The following is an 18,479-nucleotide window of genomic DNA, read 5'->3' on the forward strand; positions in this document are numbered from 1 at the left end:
TTCCTTTCCGTTAACATAGTGGAAGAAGCTATAGAATCAAAATATTTTAAAAAGAAGAAAACAACATATTGTGCACACCTAATTTATAGACACTTCAATGACTCTGAACCACAGTGTGGCCTACTGCAGTGAAATAGATTCAAGTATTTCAAGCCAAAAGCCCTCTATAAAACCCTATACACTGATGAAAATCTAAAAACTTCTATCAGTCCAAATTTTTTCAAATAGTGATTCTCATATCAAGAACACCAACACATTTTTAAATACTCATTTTGTCATTTATATGTTTTGCATTTCATACTAGAAATTAATACAAACACTGGATGGTTACTGACCATCAGTGAGACAGCAGGAGCTGAGAAACCCAAGTTATAAGCTTTGTGACGGTCAAACAGCCAGGAGAAAAAAGGTCACGCAGAGAAAAACTGCAAGTCAAACTCTGAGGTGTGAAAGGATCATACAAATCCAGGCCGAGGACAACTGATCCACTCCCCAGAATGTAAGCTAATCAGCTGCACAACCTTTGTTGCCTTTTTGCCAACCAGGCATCGTTCATTCACTGTCAGGGGAGGAGGGCTCAGAAAAATACTCCTGAATTGGTTTCATCTGTGCTTATCCCAAGAGCTATTTTTAAATGGGTCCCTAAGTGACCTTTTCTCTTCCTCACTACCAATTTGCTTTGGTTTGGTTTTCAGTCCTAGCTCTGAGCTTAGTCCAGGCCTGGCTGTGCCTTCCCATCTAGCAGTCTGGGTTTCAGGTAGGGACACTGTGGAGTTCTAGCTGTGAGGTCTAAGGGAGGGACTTTTGTACTGAGCAAGCATAGACCCTGGATCCTCCAAGAAAAGGTCGGCATTGTCATGTGGAGTTCTCTTTTCTCATGGTAGCCTGGCAACCAAACTGCGTCTCTGATGGAGGGCGTTCCTACTAGAAAACAGCTTTATGAAAAGTGTCAGGGTCATCTTTAGAAACCCAGAGAAAACAAAACAACCTCCCCCCCTTAGCCTACCACCAAGAAGGCAAAGAAAAAAACCCCCTGCACAACTCAATTATTCAGCCTCACACAACTGCGCCTGTCAGGTCTTCGCAACAACACTCACTTGAATTTAATTAAGTTTGTCCATGTAGCCTGTGAACTGCTCTGCCAGACCTGCAGGAATGGATGAAAAGCCTAAAGACAGACCCCGAGAGGCCATTGTTGATAAGGAGGGGCCCAGCATTCTGAAGTTAGATAAATGACCATCCCCTTGCACATAAAATACCCTGGGGGATAACCTTTTCATGGGAGCATTAGAAGTTGGGTGGCCTGAGGGCAAAGACAGATGAGAACTTTTCCCACCAGCAACTTGTCTGCCCCTTCTGGAGGCCTGGTGCTGATGTGGAAAAGGCCTGGCCTTTGGAACTTCGAAGTCAAACAACTAGATTCAAATGCAAACTCTGCCACTCACTAGCTATTACTTTGGAGAAGTTAACTAACCTCTCTGAGTCTCCATTTTTTCATTTACAAACTAAGAATGTGGTTCTCAATGACTCTTCCGTTTAATCCTCTAAAGTCTATTCCCATTTATTGTATCATAATTTCAAAACTTGGTAACATGTTAGAGAATCTTCAAAATATAATGCTAGTACCACATGTTTGTTGCCTCCAAATTTCTCACAGAACTACCTGCCTTTTCCCACACACCATTCCCCTTGCTGTACCTGCACCCAAGCTCTTCCTTTGCACTGAAATATCCTTTCTAGTCATTCTTCAAGATGGTGCTCTGGCATCCTCCAGAACTCTTGTCTTAATTCTCCTAAGCAATTAGTCATTCCAGGCCCATGGTTCTCATAGCACTTTATACTTTTCTCAATTAAAAAATGGTTCCCATGAAATTGACCATCTTTGTTTCTCCCCAAACAAATCATTATCTTTTTATGGGCATGGTTGGGTACCATAAATTTTTATATTATTCCAATATTTAACAGAATATTTGATAAATATTAAATTGATTAATGGAAATTTCCAGAATATCTTTATTTGGATCACTTTGAAATTTACATTTACAATGTTCTAAGAGGGATTGCTTATTACGTTTTTTGGCTCCTCCCTGAATGACCACAGAGAACCTATATAGCACTCAATAAGCCTAAAATTTGAAACATGATGAAAAGTACTGGGATAAGAATAAAAGAGTTAGGAAGTGAATGAATAATAATTTCTAAATCTATAGATAGCCTAACCAGAGTATGCTGGAACCCCATTCCTAATAAGATAAACCCAATGAAAGTGAGGGTTGTTATGATTTAATTTTAAATCCTAGCTTTAGAAATCACCTCTCTATCTCCTGCCCCCAACTCTGCCCACCCCCACCCTTCTCCCTACCCCTTGGAGACCTAGCCTTTCCCCTGATAAACAGCAACCCTGGAGGCAGCAGAAGAAAGTAGCCGGTAGCTGACTAGTGGTCACACAGTCTGGACCTCTGGCAGGCTCAAGATTGCATCTTGACCTAAGTTATATTTCAGCTCCTGAGCCCTAAGACGGAATGACCCCTGGCTACTTTCCTATGAGAATGGACACTGGAAAAGACCTCAGAGCTCTCCTCAGGGCCTGACTTATTACCCTTATTTCACCACCAACCAATCAGGTCCCAGCACCACCTCTAACCTCTTAACCCACAGTGTCTTGTGATTTGGCCCTATAGAATCTGTAACCTACATGCCAATGGGGATTTGGAGCTATTGAGCATTAACTTCCCCTTCTCCTGGATGGGGCTCTTCATAATAAAATAGCCAATATTTCTTCACTGCAGTTCTTGGTGTTTAGTGTTTGGCTCTGCTAGCACTGGATGGATAAACCCTTTGAGGTCTGTAATACCAGTGCAGAGATGAGATATAGTAATTATTAGAAATTTTAGCTATTCAAAAATTCCTAATGGTTGCATTGCATTAAAATCAAATTATTACTTTTATTTTAACTTTAGTTTGATTAATTTGATTTAAACTACTTTGATATGATTAAAAATAATTTAATTGAAATGAATTTTATTTAATTTAGCAAGTTCTTTTGTTTCTGAAAAGTTTATTCTACTGCTAAAGAAAGACACAATTGGAAATAGATTTATAAAATTTTAGAATATAAAAATACCACAGATATTAGCTAGTCCTCCATCCAATCTTTTATAAAGGAGAAAACTAAGCAGAAAGGTTAAGAAACTTGCCTAAACCTTGCTACTTCATCAGAGCCAGATTAGGATTGCGTTCGCATCTCCTCATTTAGATCTCTCTTTCCAGCACACCAGGGGAAGCAAGAACCAGCTGATGCTATGGAAGTGGTGGGAACCTTGGAATGTGGACCTGTGGCTGCTGTCAACTTCTTCCGTTAAGAACTCACCTGCTCAGACCTAAGCTTCTGGAAAGTTTAGCATGTAGAGAATCCCATTTTCTTCACAGTTGACTGGAAAAACAAATTTTCATTATTACTATTCTTCATATTATTATTAATTTACCACCTGGCCAGCACTTAAAGTTAAATCTTGACTTTTGATCATGGCCATCCTGACCTCTGCACTCCTCCAGGTATGCAAAGTGCAGTACAGGCACCAATGCCCTTCTGTAAAAGTGACAATAAGAAGTGTGTTAGCATTTTGACATTGCCACCATATTCACACATGATTGGTGGGCACATTTTATTGTATTAATTGCCTATATATACACTTTTCTTAGTCTGTTACATTCTGATATCAGTAACTGAAATTTAATTTTATGCTGCTGGAGTTAATTAGAACATATGGGCTTGTATTGTGCATGTGCTTTTCTTTATTTCATTTTTATGGCAATTTTCATTGTATTTTATAAAAGTATGGGGAATAAATATTGTCCTCCACCACAGGTGGTTTGAGAAACACTGCCCTAGAAATATGCCCCTCATTCATGCTCCAGCCCCACTGTTGGTTCTTACCCCCAACCCTCCACTGCACCCAACTTTTCTAGCAAGCCAAGCTTTCTCTGCCTTTGCACCTATAACTCCTTTTTCTTGAATACTCTGCCCACAGGCCTCCTCATGACCAGCTCCTTCTTTCACTCCAATCTCAATCTAAAGGTTATCAGCTCAGGAAGACTCTGGTGACCCTCCTTCATCTTCCACTCTAAGCATCAAGCCCCCATCCAATGGCCCTTTGCGCTTACTGGATTAATTGTTTGCCTAGCTCTTTCCATTATTCAAACTTCCCTTGCTTATTGGTTTCTTTACTTGTTCATCACCCGCAGGGGTTTTGTCTCTTCTACTATTACCTCCCCGGTGCCTAGTCCCTGCTGCATAGTGTCACTGCACTGACATTTCAGGCCCAATACAAAGATTAAATTATTCTCATCCATGTCACAGGCCTATAAGGTAGTTATTGAGGGAGCTGAGGGAGCTGAGAATCAGAGAAATTCAGAAACATGTCTACGATTACATGGTCACAGTGGCATTTATGATTCCTAAGCTTTCTACTGTGGTAGGTAAAAACTCTTTCAAACCTTGGCATCAGTAGTCAATCATCAACATTAAATCCAGAAGGAGGTATTGTTCAGATATTTTGGAATATGCTCTGCTTCTGAAATAGGTATAAAGAGGCGAGGGGTTCGTTTTAAACTGAAAACAGGAGGATGCTTGCTCCTAAAAAATGAGTGCTCTTCAAATGATCTTAACAGGTTTGCCAGGTTTAGCAAACAAAAACACAGGATTCACAGTCAAATTTAGAATCAGGTAAACAATAAGTTATTTTTCTACTATATGAAACATACTTACATTACAGCATTATTTCTTTTTATCTGAAATACAAATTTAACTGGGCAATAATGTTAGTCATGAAAAACAGTGGCCATTCCACAAGTGGACTGAAGTTTAAATATAGCTAAGGAAATGTTACAGGGATACGCAAATTTCTTCCAAAAAGGTTTATAGAAAGTTTTGAACACCCCTCTGAACAAATGCATTCCTAACAAAGCTGATACCACCAGATACACGTGGGTGGGATAATTTGCCAGAAAAGAAACAAGTGTTTGTTTCAATGTGACAAAAATAAAAGGAACTAGGATCATTTATAATTTAAGAAGAAAGAACTAAAAGTTGATTTGCTCATGGCAAACAAATATGTGAGAATGATTACATAATAGTTATCAGCTGCTTTGAATTTCCACTGCAGCTAGAGCATGAGGCGTTTCATTTGTTTTGGATGCAATACCTAAGGACTTCCTTAGAGTAAAGTTTCTGAAAGTCCGCATGTGGCATCCTTTGATAAACAACACTCGACCTGGCTTTGGTCAGTTCTTTTGACAAGCCAGGACTGGTTTTAGCTGGAGGCCGAAGGCGTTGCGTCAGACGGATGAAGACAGGCTGATTAGGATCTCACAGATGTCAAGGAATAAAAATGTCACCATAACCAAGATCAGGCCATTGGGGTCCCTTGTAGACTTTCCTAAACCGGGCACACACACTGAAGTATGTCATTGTTACTAGGGTCCACAGTGAACTGTTTTTGGGAAATGTCGCATACTGTAACGAAGCTAAGTCACAACACCCATTCACAAATCGCAGAGTGCAAAAATCCTGATTGTTTTTATCTGAAGTTTCCCAGCTTAGAAAAACCAGGGGAAAGCCTCTCCTCCCCCTCTGTTTTTGAGAAATACCTAACAGGTCACAGAAGGGTGGTATTTTGTTTTGCTTAACAACAATTGGGAATGTCTATGTGTCTGAATTCTGTATAGAAGCTCAAATGTGGCTCCTGCTTCAACCTCTGAAGAAGCACCTGACAGCAACACCCGCCCGAAGTCAGTCCTGTGAACCTCTGACATGCAGGTTGACATGGAGTCTGCACACTGCCCATTTCCCTCTGGATGCTTGGGAGCCCTTACTGTTAAAATGTGAGTCAGAAGGCACAACCACTTCAGACGTCTGTTCTCTCAAAACTCCCTACACTTTTTTGAAATTACTGCCTGTGTTGTCTGTTAAACTTTAAGCTCAGTGTGGGCACAGGTCATTCACTGCTGTCTCCTCAGTACTTAGCCCAGTGTGTGATACATAGTAGATAATCAATATTTTAAATTTAAGAATGGATGCTTTACCTTTTAATAAAAATCAATGCTAATAAAATATATTAATAACCTGCAAAAGATACATAAAATTAATGGGGAAAATTGGCCCACTGTACATACCCATAAGTGGGGTACATCTGACCAATGCCAGGCCAGAAAGAAAGCACTACTCTTATTCTCGGAGGTCAGAAGCACATAATTCTACCTCAGTAAACCCACCTGCTCTCTCATTGCCTATTAACAAGAGCTTTGTGAGAAAGACAGGCAGACAGCCCCAGTCCTTATGTGTGTACATCACACACACAAACACACTCACAAACATGAACACTTACATACACATGAAGTTACTCCCTTTTGTCCCATACTGCAAGTCCTTCCATTATCTAGAATTTTCTCCCTTCTCTTACTCACATGCATTCACAGAGCAGCTACCCCTGCAAGGCCCGATCAGAGCTTTACCTAAAAGCCGCAGGCCTCAATGACCTTTATTTCCTCACATTTCTCTTTGACCCCCTGCACAGTGGTTAGCACCTAGGGTGCCCCTTTGGCCTCTCGTTGCCCATGTCCAACTCACTGTGTCAGTACAATGTTGTATAATGTCATCTCATTTTCATCTGTCAAAATATTAAATATCTTGCAGTGCTTTCATAACCCACAGTATCTATTATGAAACTGCTTCTATCTCCTGGTAACGGGTGAATTATACAAAATTTGCCATTTAGTGCCCACCTAACTTTTTAAAAAAATTAATTCCATAAAGCATGGAATTTCTAAATGCTTTGTCATCAGGAGATTGAGTGAAGGAAATGGAAAATAATGCATTATATAAGAAGAACTCTGGGTAAAATTTTGTGTTATCAAATTCATTCCTAAAAGAACTCTTGGTAAAATTTGTGTTATTAAATTTCATTCCTAAAAGATTCTATGAAGCATATATCATACTTGCTTTTACAGATGTGGGAACTGAGTTTTAGTATATTAAGTAATGTATTTAGAGATACAGCTATATACACATGAGAGAGAGAAAGGGAGCTATTTTGGCAGTGAGAAGTGTATGTATACAGAGAGAGAAATAGCGATGGGGAGAGAGACAAAGAGAAGGATGGAGGGTGACAGAGAGTCAGATCTTGAATTAATGTCAGTCTGACCTTTTTGAACCTAGGACAAATATTATTTTATCTGTTTTTCTTGAGTGTATTGCAATTTATACCTACTATGTGCACAATTTTTGCCTGAGAATAAGAAAAAATTTCTTAAGTATAAAAATAAAACATCAATGTTCTAATTTTAGTAGCATCCTAAATGTCATCCAGTATGCCTATGCATTTATATTTGAAACAACTGCTCAAACACTGGATCATAGCAAAAATTATTAGCTGTTAATAAGCAAGTTTATAGTAAAATAGATAAATTTTATAGTTAAACTTTCCTTAAATGTGGATAATTATAACACCTAACTTATTGGGTTATTGTGGGAGTGAATAAGTTAATACACATGAAATATATGGCATATCATAAAACACTAAACAAATATTAGCTCTTATGACTATTATATATAGTTATTATTACTGTCAATCCATTATCAACAAATTGACTCTTTATTTTAATAATAAGTTGTATTCAATTCTCCATACATACCATTCTGGATCAGAACCTGAGATACTAGAAACTCTTCTCTTTGTAGGGTTTTATATATATAATATATATAGTCAAATTCATTAGCTCTCTTATAAGATATACATATCATATATAATGTTTTTATATATTATATATAATGCTTTAACATTAAATAAAAATTCACATTTATATATAAGATACATATCTTATACATGTATATTATATATGTATATGTATACATATATGTATATATTATATATGTGCATATATAAGATATATATATATTAGCATATGAGGAAAAGGATTCTTGGAAGGCAAACTCCAAGTTATCACCCACACTCTTCACTTCTGCTCGGTCCAGGAAAACTCTAGTATTAGAGGACAAGCAGAGAGTACTTCAGTCAATCTGAAAACATGAGCTGAGCTAAAGATGCCAGATTAGGGATAGAACACTGAGCAGAACAAGGTTGGTTCTACCAATCTCATTTCCAGTATTTTATTCTACTTAAAAGCTTTAGATTTTTTAAAACAGACCTAAATTTTTATTGTCCTTTCTCTGCTGCTGCTACTGATAGTCATGATACATGCATTTACTTTCTATGGTGTCTTTTTTCTAAGAAGGAAATACATATGTGTGAAAAAGCTCATCATTATTACAATACTTTGTGAATTTCAAAGTAAGATTTGAAGTATACATAAGCAAGTTTTATACTTTATGCATAAGAATTATAAAATATGAGCAAAGTACTCCACTCCAAGATTTAAAATCTAAATTTGAGCATTTTTAGTAATGTTCCTGAAGAACAAATGCTCTTTTCTCTTTGGAAAAATGCCGTTGTAAGTTGCAGGAAGCTGGTTTTGACATATCCACAGAGATACGTTAGTAAACGATCTTCCATGAAAAATCCAGGAAAGAGGACTATAGGGAAAATGGAGTCAGTCAGGCTCCCTCACTGGGATGTCCGGGGACTGTGGTCTGGCAGTGTTCGTGTGGCCTTGAGTAAGGGCCCACGTGTGTAGAATGAAGCTGTGTCCTATAACTAGAAGTCAGCATCGGTACCTTGTCAGCTTGGGGTGCACTTGGTATACAAGGGAGTCGGGACTTCCCGCGGTGTGACTTGCAGCTTGCTGCATGCAGGGATCGCCCCACCCTGGGTAATGGCATGTCAGACATCCTCATGGCTCCACAAATTTTCTTCCATCTGCCTGAACCCCCTGTTGAACCTGCCCAGCCTTGAATGGCTGCAGGACAAGGATCAATGAGTTTCACTGAGCAAATCCTAAGTAGAACTGCAGAGAAATCCTGAAGACTTAAGAGGTTAAGACTGTCTCCTCCACAAAAGGCTTCGATAATACATTTGTAACTCTTATCCTTCATCATGACCTTAACGATCCCTGGTGGACAACCACACAATATTTTTATGGCTACTGATGATTAGGGATAAATCTCAAGTATATGCTTTAACTAAAAATTTTAGGAGAATCAGAAAGGCAGAGAAAACATTTAATAGTGGTTTGGAATTTGTCATTCCTAGATTATGTAGGTATATGGGAATGAATGAATGTATGCATTTTAAATTCCTGTAGCTGATACTCTACATTTAATTTCCTAGATCTAAACAAAAAAAAAATCAACGTATGTTGTATAATTTTATAAAAAACAGCACAAGCTATAAGAATGATCTATTCTGGTACAAAAGCCCATTGAACCATAGATTTATAAATACAACACAATAAAATTTTAAGTAACTAAATATAAGCAAGGCATAGAGTCCACTGAGCCATGTTTTTTCTTCCCACACTAAACTCTGGCTGCAGTTGTTTAATGCTAGTCTGAAGCTATTTCCTCTAATCTGCTATGGTTCCCAGCACATATTGCCGTGTTTCTCAGAGGGTGAGCTTTTACCCCAAATGCCTAAGCATTGCAGTGAAATCTCCCAGATACCTGGTTGTGGCCACTGGAGAGCAAGAGACAGGCTCAAGAAAGCCCCTGGGTAGTTGTATTCTTCCTTTGCACCATGAGGTAAATTTGCTGGAAGTCTTTAACAAAGAAAACAGTCCTTGGTTCATCTTGTTCACACTGAATTTTTTGTGAGGGTCTCTTCCCTCCTGTAGTAAGATGACATCTTAAGCCACTAGATTTAATATCTCAGGACACTCTGAATGTCTCAGTGTCTGCTGAGCTTTTCCAGCAAATCATCGCCCTAGGCTTAATTTTGAATAAAGGCATGAGATATGAATGACTCCATGTGCTGTTAATCTACTTCTTTTTACAAAATAAATTCCATAATAATGGAAGATATTTTACTATTGTCCTGACAGTGGCTAAATATAACTTATTTGGAGGTACCTATTCCATGTATATTCTATAATACACTTAATAGAATAAAATATAATATACTTTATAGAAAAAAATCTAATTTTTCTGAAAATCAAACCATGATCCTTTTAGTTTAACCCTAGCTAAACTATAGATATGAATTCAAGAAAACAAAAAATATTACAGGGAGGAGAGAGTAAAACAAATCATAGAATAACCATAGAACCAAATCATAGAATCAAAGAAAATCATAGTAAAATATATCTAAGTAGCATGACTAAAAGGAAAAACAATAAGAAATGCTGGTTACTTGTAACCCCAATAATAGGAATGCAAAAAGAGAAGAGGAAAAGAAAAAAATACTGATAGTGAATTGGAAAAATAAAATGTAGGTGTGTACAGCCAAAAAAGACATTTAAATATCTCTAAGAAGGTTATCAAATGTCAAGAGTATAAGTTATAGCTTCAATATTAAAAACATAATAACATGAAAATGTGCAAGTCAGAAAAATTCCAGAGACTCAGAACATGAAACAAATTAATCTAGGCCTGGAAGTAATCAGCATGTAGATAAGTTGAAATTTAAAATCCAGTTCAATTCAACATGCTGCCATTCTTCTGATACCTCCTAAAGTTGAAAGCATTGTGACATATACACATAACAGAGAAGAAAGACATTTTAGGGTGATTTGTTGAATCAATATACTACTACAGGTCTGCTCCAAGTATGGTCCCTAGTCCTTGTGTATTAAATTCACCCAGCGTGTGTATTAAAAATGCAAAAATTACAGTCTTATCTGTCTTAGAGGAGCAGAATAACTATGTAGGAAGAGAATAAGCAGTTGTATTAAGCATACTGAAATAGCCTTATGCATGCTGAAGTTTAGTCGTCTTCTAGGACTTTATTTAATCGTATATGTAGAAGCAGCTCTGCAGTGCAGTAGATGAAAAAGAAGATAAGAAATATAGTCATTTATAGACACATTCCCGTCATAATTCAAGCTGCAACAAATTGTCCTTGGTGGCTGGTAAAACTATTTGTTCTAATTTTCAGATTTATAAGGTAGAGATTGGATTGTTATAAGTCCAAGAAGACAATTTGTGACAAAATAATGTCTTTATTAAAAGTCATAAGAAAATATTTTAAGTGGCTTTCTAATAAAATACTTTAACCACTGATTGTAGCAAACCAATTTTCCACCTATTCCTGCCTCCATAACAAAGGGTGTGCATGAAAGATGTCACCCTCTTTGAATAAATGAATGAATAAATGGTCTTTGTTATAAGATAAACTTGCTGGAAGATGAAAGGTCAGCTGAAGAAAAAGCTTGGAAATCCAAGATGACTATCCAGGGTAAATAAAAAGAAGTGTTCCACTTAATATTCAGAGGAAAGCCAAGCCTAAGCTGAGTGAAAAGTTAAAAAATGTGTAGCACCGCATCAACAACACGGTTGTGCCCTGAAATTTCCCCCCACTGTGAAACATAAAGGTACTGGGTAAATAATGACAAAAATAATATTAAATGAATCTCTGACTCACAAGAAGGCAAAAAATACCATCAAAGATCTAAAGTAACCTAACCACCACCACCACCACCAACAACAAAGTGAGTGAATGAATCATAAGCTGAAACCAGGATAGTAGGCAAAAGTGAAAAAGTAGGATGGGCTGGGAATGAATTACAAAGCCAGAAACATACATCATTGGAAACCAGTGGCTACACCTGGAGGACCAGTAAACAAAGCCCAGGGTCTTTCCGAAATAGGCTAACTGAACTGAAACTCTTACACGAAGCTTGCACAACCAAACAAGCTATCCCTTTTGTGAAAATGTTGACTGAGAAAAATTGGCCTACTGGGCCAGGGAAATAAAAGAAAATCGATTTGTCTCTGGAACTCTGGGTACAAAAATAATAGCAATAGTAATAATTGTGTCCTCTGAGAATTAAAAATTACAAAACTGTTCTCACATATGTCTATAATTTGAATTTACATTACTCATATGTTCATGATCATCTAAGCTAAGAAATTAAATTTATCTGGTTCAAGATTGAAAGCAACCCCCCGGCAATGTTTGAAAAGACAATGCCTGCAAGTTACCAGAGTTACTGAAAAATACAAATCTGCTTACAGGACACACAAGGAAAAGCTGCACAAAAACAACAACAACAACAAAAACAGATCTACATCTAAATCATCATTGTGAAGCTACAAAACACCAAAAACAAAGAAAGATTCTTAAGATTAGTTAGAGAGAAAAGTCAAATTACCAGCAAAGATTTGGCTGACACATCCTAAAATGACGCCCTGATGCGGCACACCTTTGTATAATCTCCTTGCCTCCTGTTTGGGTTGGACCTGTAACTTGCTTTAGCCAATACAATATGACAAAGATAATTGGACAATCATCCTCTTGTTGAGGTTCATTATATAAGATTCTTTCTCAGCAGATTGGCATTGAGAGACTCCTGCTCACTGGCTTTGAAGGACTAAATTGTGTGTGGAAAGGCCACTGGAAGATCCACATGGCAAGAAGCTGAGAGCAAACTTGGGCTGATAACCAGAGGCTGGAAGACTGTGGTCCCGCAACCGCCAGGAACTGAATTCTGTCACATAACCACACAAAACCTAAAAATGACCTCAAACTCCCACAGGAAATGCAGTCCAATTGACACTTTGCAGCACTGAGAGACTAAGCCATGCCTGGCCTTCTGACCCACAGAAACTGTGAGATAACAAATGTGTAGTGTTTTAGGCTACTAGTTAGTGCTAGCTTGCTAGTTAGCAATAGAAAACTAATACATATTTTGGTACCAGGAGTGGCGTTCAAACCCACACAGACATATCCAGAATCTATGAGACATGGCTGTAGAGGCCCCCAAAGAAATTCATAGCAATAAATACATATAGCAATAAAACAAAAACAAATAAAATATGCAATGGAGACAACTGTACTTGAACACAATAAAAAAAGTTTAAAATTTTTTTAAATAATAGAAAAACAACCAACAAAGTAAAGTAAAATAAAACAAATGGAAGAAACTCTTAAAGGTAAATATTAACTGAGTTAGAAAGCAAAACAAAACATTGATTCCTGAAAAATAGCAGGTAGACAAATTATCAGCTGAGAAAGGGAGATAGAATGATAAACATACAAATGACAAATAGAAAGGGGGAATATCTATCAAAACAAAAGGATTTAAAAGCTACCTTGAGATTGCATTGCATAAACCTGGGCAAACTAATTTTTAAAAACTAGATGCAATTTATAGCTTATTAGGAAGATATAATTTATAAAGCTAGATTCAACAGAGGTGCAAAGTTTAAACAATCCAAATTTCATAGAAGAAATAAAAGTTGTCAAAGAGCCTCTGCACTCCCCAAAAGTCACCAGAACAAATAATATTAAAGAGGAATTCTACAAAACCTTAAAAAACAAATAATCTTAATGCTACTTAAACTATGCAATTTTCCAATTTTCAAGAGGTGAGCTTACCATTGACACAACACACACACACACACACACAGGTACATAATATACTCATTTCTAACTGTGGATGTGAAATCTTAAATAAAATACTGGCAAACAAAATCCAACAGTACATCAAGATCAAGTGGGTATTTCAACATTAGGAAATCTATTAATAAAACTCATTATCTTGGAAGAAGTTCTTCAGAAGCACAAGGTTACAGAATTAGGATTCAGTAAAAGCTCTAGACAAAGCAACTGTATCTATTATTAAATTAACAGATTCTTTTACTGAAGTGAACATTGGTATCAGCTTTAATGTACAGAATGGTAGGAGAGCAATTGCTCCCATTAAAGATTTTACCAAGAAATATTTCATATTACCATACTTGGTTTTTAAAAAATTCTATTTATTGATTTTAGAGAGAGAGGAAGGTGGGGAGAGAGAGAGAAATGTTGATTTGTTGTTTTACTTACTGATGCATTCATTGCTTGCTTCTTGCCTGTGTTCTGATTGGTGATCAAACCCACAACCTTGGCATGTTGAAGCAATGTTCTAACCACCTGAGCTACCTGGCATGACCTGACCATACTTGATTTTTGTATTAAAACAATTCTTATTACAGAGGGACTTTAATAAAGTATTTGCTGGTGGAAATTCCTTTGTGTACAGATGTTATGATAGCATATCTAAAAGAATCATAATAAATCTGTACTAAAGCAGTAAAATAATTTATAAAACACCTAGAAACAAAATTAATATGAAACTGTCTTCAAATATGTAAAAATTACCAGTTATAAGATGGTAATGGGAAAGTCCTCATTTACACTAGATAGAAGTAAAATAAAATATGTAGACACAAACCTATTAAGAAAAGTAAAAAATCTATAGGAGAAGAATTACAAAACACTGTAATATAGAGAATATATCTAAAAATATAAAGATATAAATGTTTTTGTCAAAAAGATGCAAAATAATATAAATGCCAGATCTCTCTGAGTTAGTTTCTAAATGTAATACAATCCCAATTTTTAAAAATGCCTTTTTTTCTAAACTTAGACAAGGTGATTTTTAAAGTTTTTATGTAAGAATAAATAAGCAAGGATAGTTACAAAAAATATTGTAGAAAAATATTATAAACTTACAATTAACATATAACTCTTGTAAATAAAACAGTGTAATATTAGCACAAGAACTGATTGACAAATTTAAAATAGTATAAATCTAAAACTTGACTCACACAGATACGGAAATTTAGTATAAAACAAAGGGAACATCTAAAATTACTAGAAAATTTTTCAAATAATAACTAGACAAATATATAGGCATACAAAGAACTAGATCCACTCCTTACACCATCACCAAAATGAATTCCAAATAGATCAAAGATATTAATATAAAATATTAACCCCTGAAAGTATGACCCAAACCCCAGAACCACTATAAATATTGAAGACAAATGGAGAATAATTTGCAGTCAAGATGGTGGAGTGGGTGAATGCTATGTTCACCTTCTCCTAGGACCTCATTCAAAATTACAACTAAACTACAGAGCAGTCATCAAGAACCATTTGAAATCTAGCTGAACAAAACTCCTAAAACTAGGGGTATAAAGAAGAAGCCAGACTGAAACTGGTAGGAGGGGCAGAGTCACAGAACAAACTGGTCCCATACCCAGTGTGGCAGTTAAAAATAGGGAGGAATTTTTCAGCTGTGGAGGCCCCTCCCAAAGAGTGACAGGTCCCAGCCTCAAACTGGGCTCTCCAGCCCAGGGTTCCAGTGCCAGGAAGAGAAGTCCCCATAATTTCTGGCTGTGAGAACAAGCAGGAATTGTGGATGAGTGAGACAGAGAGCTATTAGAATCCCAGGTGCTCTTCCTCAAGGACCCTCACACAGACTTATCTGCTGATGGACTAAGTCACTCTGAGCTCTAGCACTGGAGCAGCAGCTCTAAAACCACAAGGGACATACAGGGGAACAAATTGTCTGGCTCTGGGGTAAGGGCTGGAGGGGCAGCTCTCCCCCAGACAGAGTTGCTGGTGAGGGCCATTCTTCCTTTACTTGAAAGTGCCATATCTGAGTCTCCATTATCCTAACACAGCTGGCACAGCGCTGATGATTCCCTGAGACCCTACCCCACCAAAATTGAAGGCCCAACAAAACAGTTCCCACTGGCTTTTCCATACAAGTGGTCTGTTTTGGCTCATGCTTTGGACTTTCCTAAAATCTCTCAAAGGTTGACAAACAAGTGGCATCTGGCCTCAACATGGCCTGTGCCACTTGCTAAGTGACCCAAGCCTGGCATTAATGGCAGCCACCTCATCTCACAGCTTAGCCTCTTCCAGATACCTCCAAGCCCAGTACAAATACCAGCCATCTGCAAAAAACTCTGTAGCTCATACCAGGTGGCCCCAAGCAGAGAAAAGGGAGCAACTGACCTTGACCTGCACCAGAGTCCCTCCCAAGAGGCCCAAGAACCAACACGCCTTGTGGCCAGCTTCCAACCACACCAGAGCACCACTCAACATCCTCCACAAATGACATTCTCAAAGGGCAAACTCAGCAGGCACCAGAGTTCCATCAAAGCAAATCCTTCTCCAAGAGGTCAGCCCCTGCACAATAACTTCTCCACTATAGTCATGGCCAGTCTTCACAACCAATTAGCATGATGAGGATCAATGCCTCCAACTGACATGGCAATAACAACAATGCTCAACTACAACAGGAGGTCACACACAAATTACACAAGGGATGCACCTGGAACACCTACTACAGGTGATCAGGGATATTATGCCACTGGGTCTCACAGGACACCCACTACATAATGCCACTCTACCAAAATTGGAAGATGTAGCAGCCTTACCTAATACAAAGAAACTAACACAGGGAAGCTGCCAAAATGATGAGGCAAAGACGTATGTCTCAAATGAAAGAACAGAACAAAACTCCAAAAAAAGAACTAAACAAAATGAAGACAAACAATATACTAGATGCAGAGTTCAAAACACTGATTATAAGGATGTTCAATGAACTCAGTGAGAACTTTAACAAATAGATAGAAACATAAAAAAGAATATAGAAAATATAAAAAGTAACCAGTCAAAAGTGAAGAATAAAATAACTGAAATGAAGAATATGTTATAGGGAATGGACAGTGGAGTAGGTGAAGCAGAGGATTGAATCAGCAATTTGGAAAACAAGGTAGCAGAACACTCAATCAAAACAGCAAAGAGAAAAAAAGAATTAAAAAAACTAAAGATAGCTTAAAAGAGTTCTGGGAAAACATTAAGCATACCAACACTCTCTTCATAGGGGTACTGGAGAGACAAGAGAGAGATCAAGGAATTGAAAACTTTTTTGAAAAGTGTACTGACAGTAATCTTCCCTAAGCTGGTGAAAGAAAAAGATTGTCAAGTCCAGGAAATACAGAGAGTCCCAAACAAGAAGAACCCAAAGAGGCCCATATCAAGACACATCCTAATTAAAATGCCAAAGTTTAAAAACAAAGAATCTTAAAAGCAACAAGAAAATAGCCCTTAGTTATCTAAAAAGGAGCTCCCATAAGACTGTCAGCTGATTTCTCAACAGAAACTTTGTAGGCCAAATAGAATTGGCAGAAAATATTCAAACTGATGAAAGCAAGGACCTATAACAAAGATTACTCTACCCAGCAGTGCTATTATTTAGAATTGAAGGATAGATAGTTTCCCAGACAAGAAAAGCTAAAGGAGTTCATCACCACCAGACAAGTATAACAAAAATTGTTAAAGGGACTTTTTTAAGAAAAAGAATAAGAAGAAAAAAAGATCAAGAATAAAAAATAAAATGGCAATAACTACATACATAGTAATAATTTATTTAAATGTAAATGAATTAAATGCTCCAAACAAAAGACATAGGTGGTTGAATGGATTAAAAAAACAAGACCCATATATATGCTACCTCCAAGAGACCTACTTCAAACCAAAGGACACATACCGACTGAAAGTAAATGGATGGAAAAAGATATTTCATGAAAATACAAACAAACAAACAAAAAAGAAAGCCAGGGTATCAATACTTATATCAGACAGACCAGACTTTAAAACAAGGCTATAACAAGAAACAAAAAATTCACCTTCTAGGTATTTATCAAAACAAACCCCCTCAAACACTAATTTGAAGAAACATGCATGCCTATGTTCACTGCAACATTATTTACAATAGCCGAGATACAGAAGGATCTAAGTGTCCATTCATAGACAAATTGATAGAGAAGAGGTGGTACATATATACTCAGTATTGAAGTATTACTCAGCCGTAAAAAAAGAATGAAATCTTGCCATCTGCAATGACATGGCTGGACCTAGAGGGTATTATGCATAGTGAAATCAGTCATAAAAGACAAATACCATATGATTTCACTTATATATACAATTTAAAAAACAAAATAAATAGTCAAAACAGTAGAAACTCAGAGATACAGAGAACATTCTGAGGTTTGCCAGAGGGAGAGGGGTTTGTGGGGATGGGTGAAAGGGGAAAGGGATTAAGATATGCAAATTTCCAGTTATAAAAAGAGTCACCAAGATGTAAAGTACAGCATCGAGAATATAGTCAATAATATTGTAATAAGTATATATGGTATCAGTTGTGCACTAGGCTTATTAGAGGGATCACTTTGTAAGTTACATAACTAATCACTATGTTGTACACCTGAAACTAATATAACATCGTGTCAATTGTAATTGAAAAATAAAAAACTATTTAAAAATACAAATAGGAAACTGGGAAATATATTGATAACTAAATCAAAAAATACTACTATCCTTTATGAACAATTAAGCCCTAAATTTGAGAAGAATAAGACCAACAACAAAAGAAAAAATGGACAAAAGATATGAATGGACAGTTTATAGGAAAAATTCCTATCGACCTGGAACCTCAGAATGTGATCTTATTTGGAAATACAATTTTTGCAGAAGTAATTAGTTAAGATGAGGTAACAATGCAGCGATTAGCACAGTGATTTTTACCAG

This window comes from Phyllostomus hastatus, unplaced genomic scaffold, assembly GCF_019186645.2.
Source record: "Phyllostomus hastatus isolate PE091 unplaced genomic scaffold, TTU_PhHast_1.1 phas_scaffold_1674, whole genome shotgun sequence".
Lineage (NCBI taxonomy): Eukaryota > Metazoa > Chordata > Mammalia > Chiroptera > Phyllostomidae > Phyllostomus > Phyllostomus hastatus.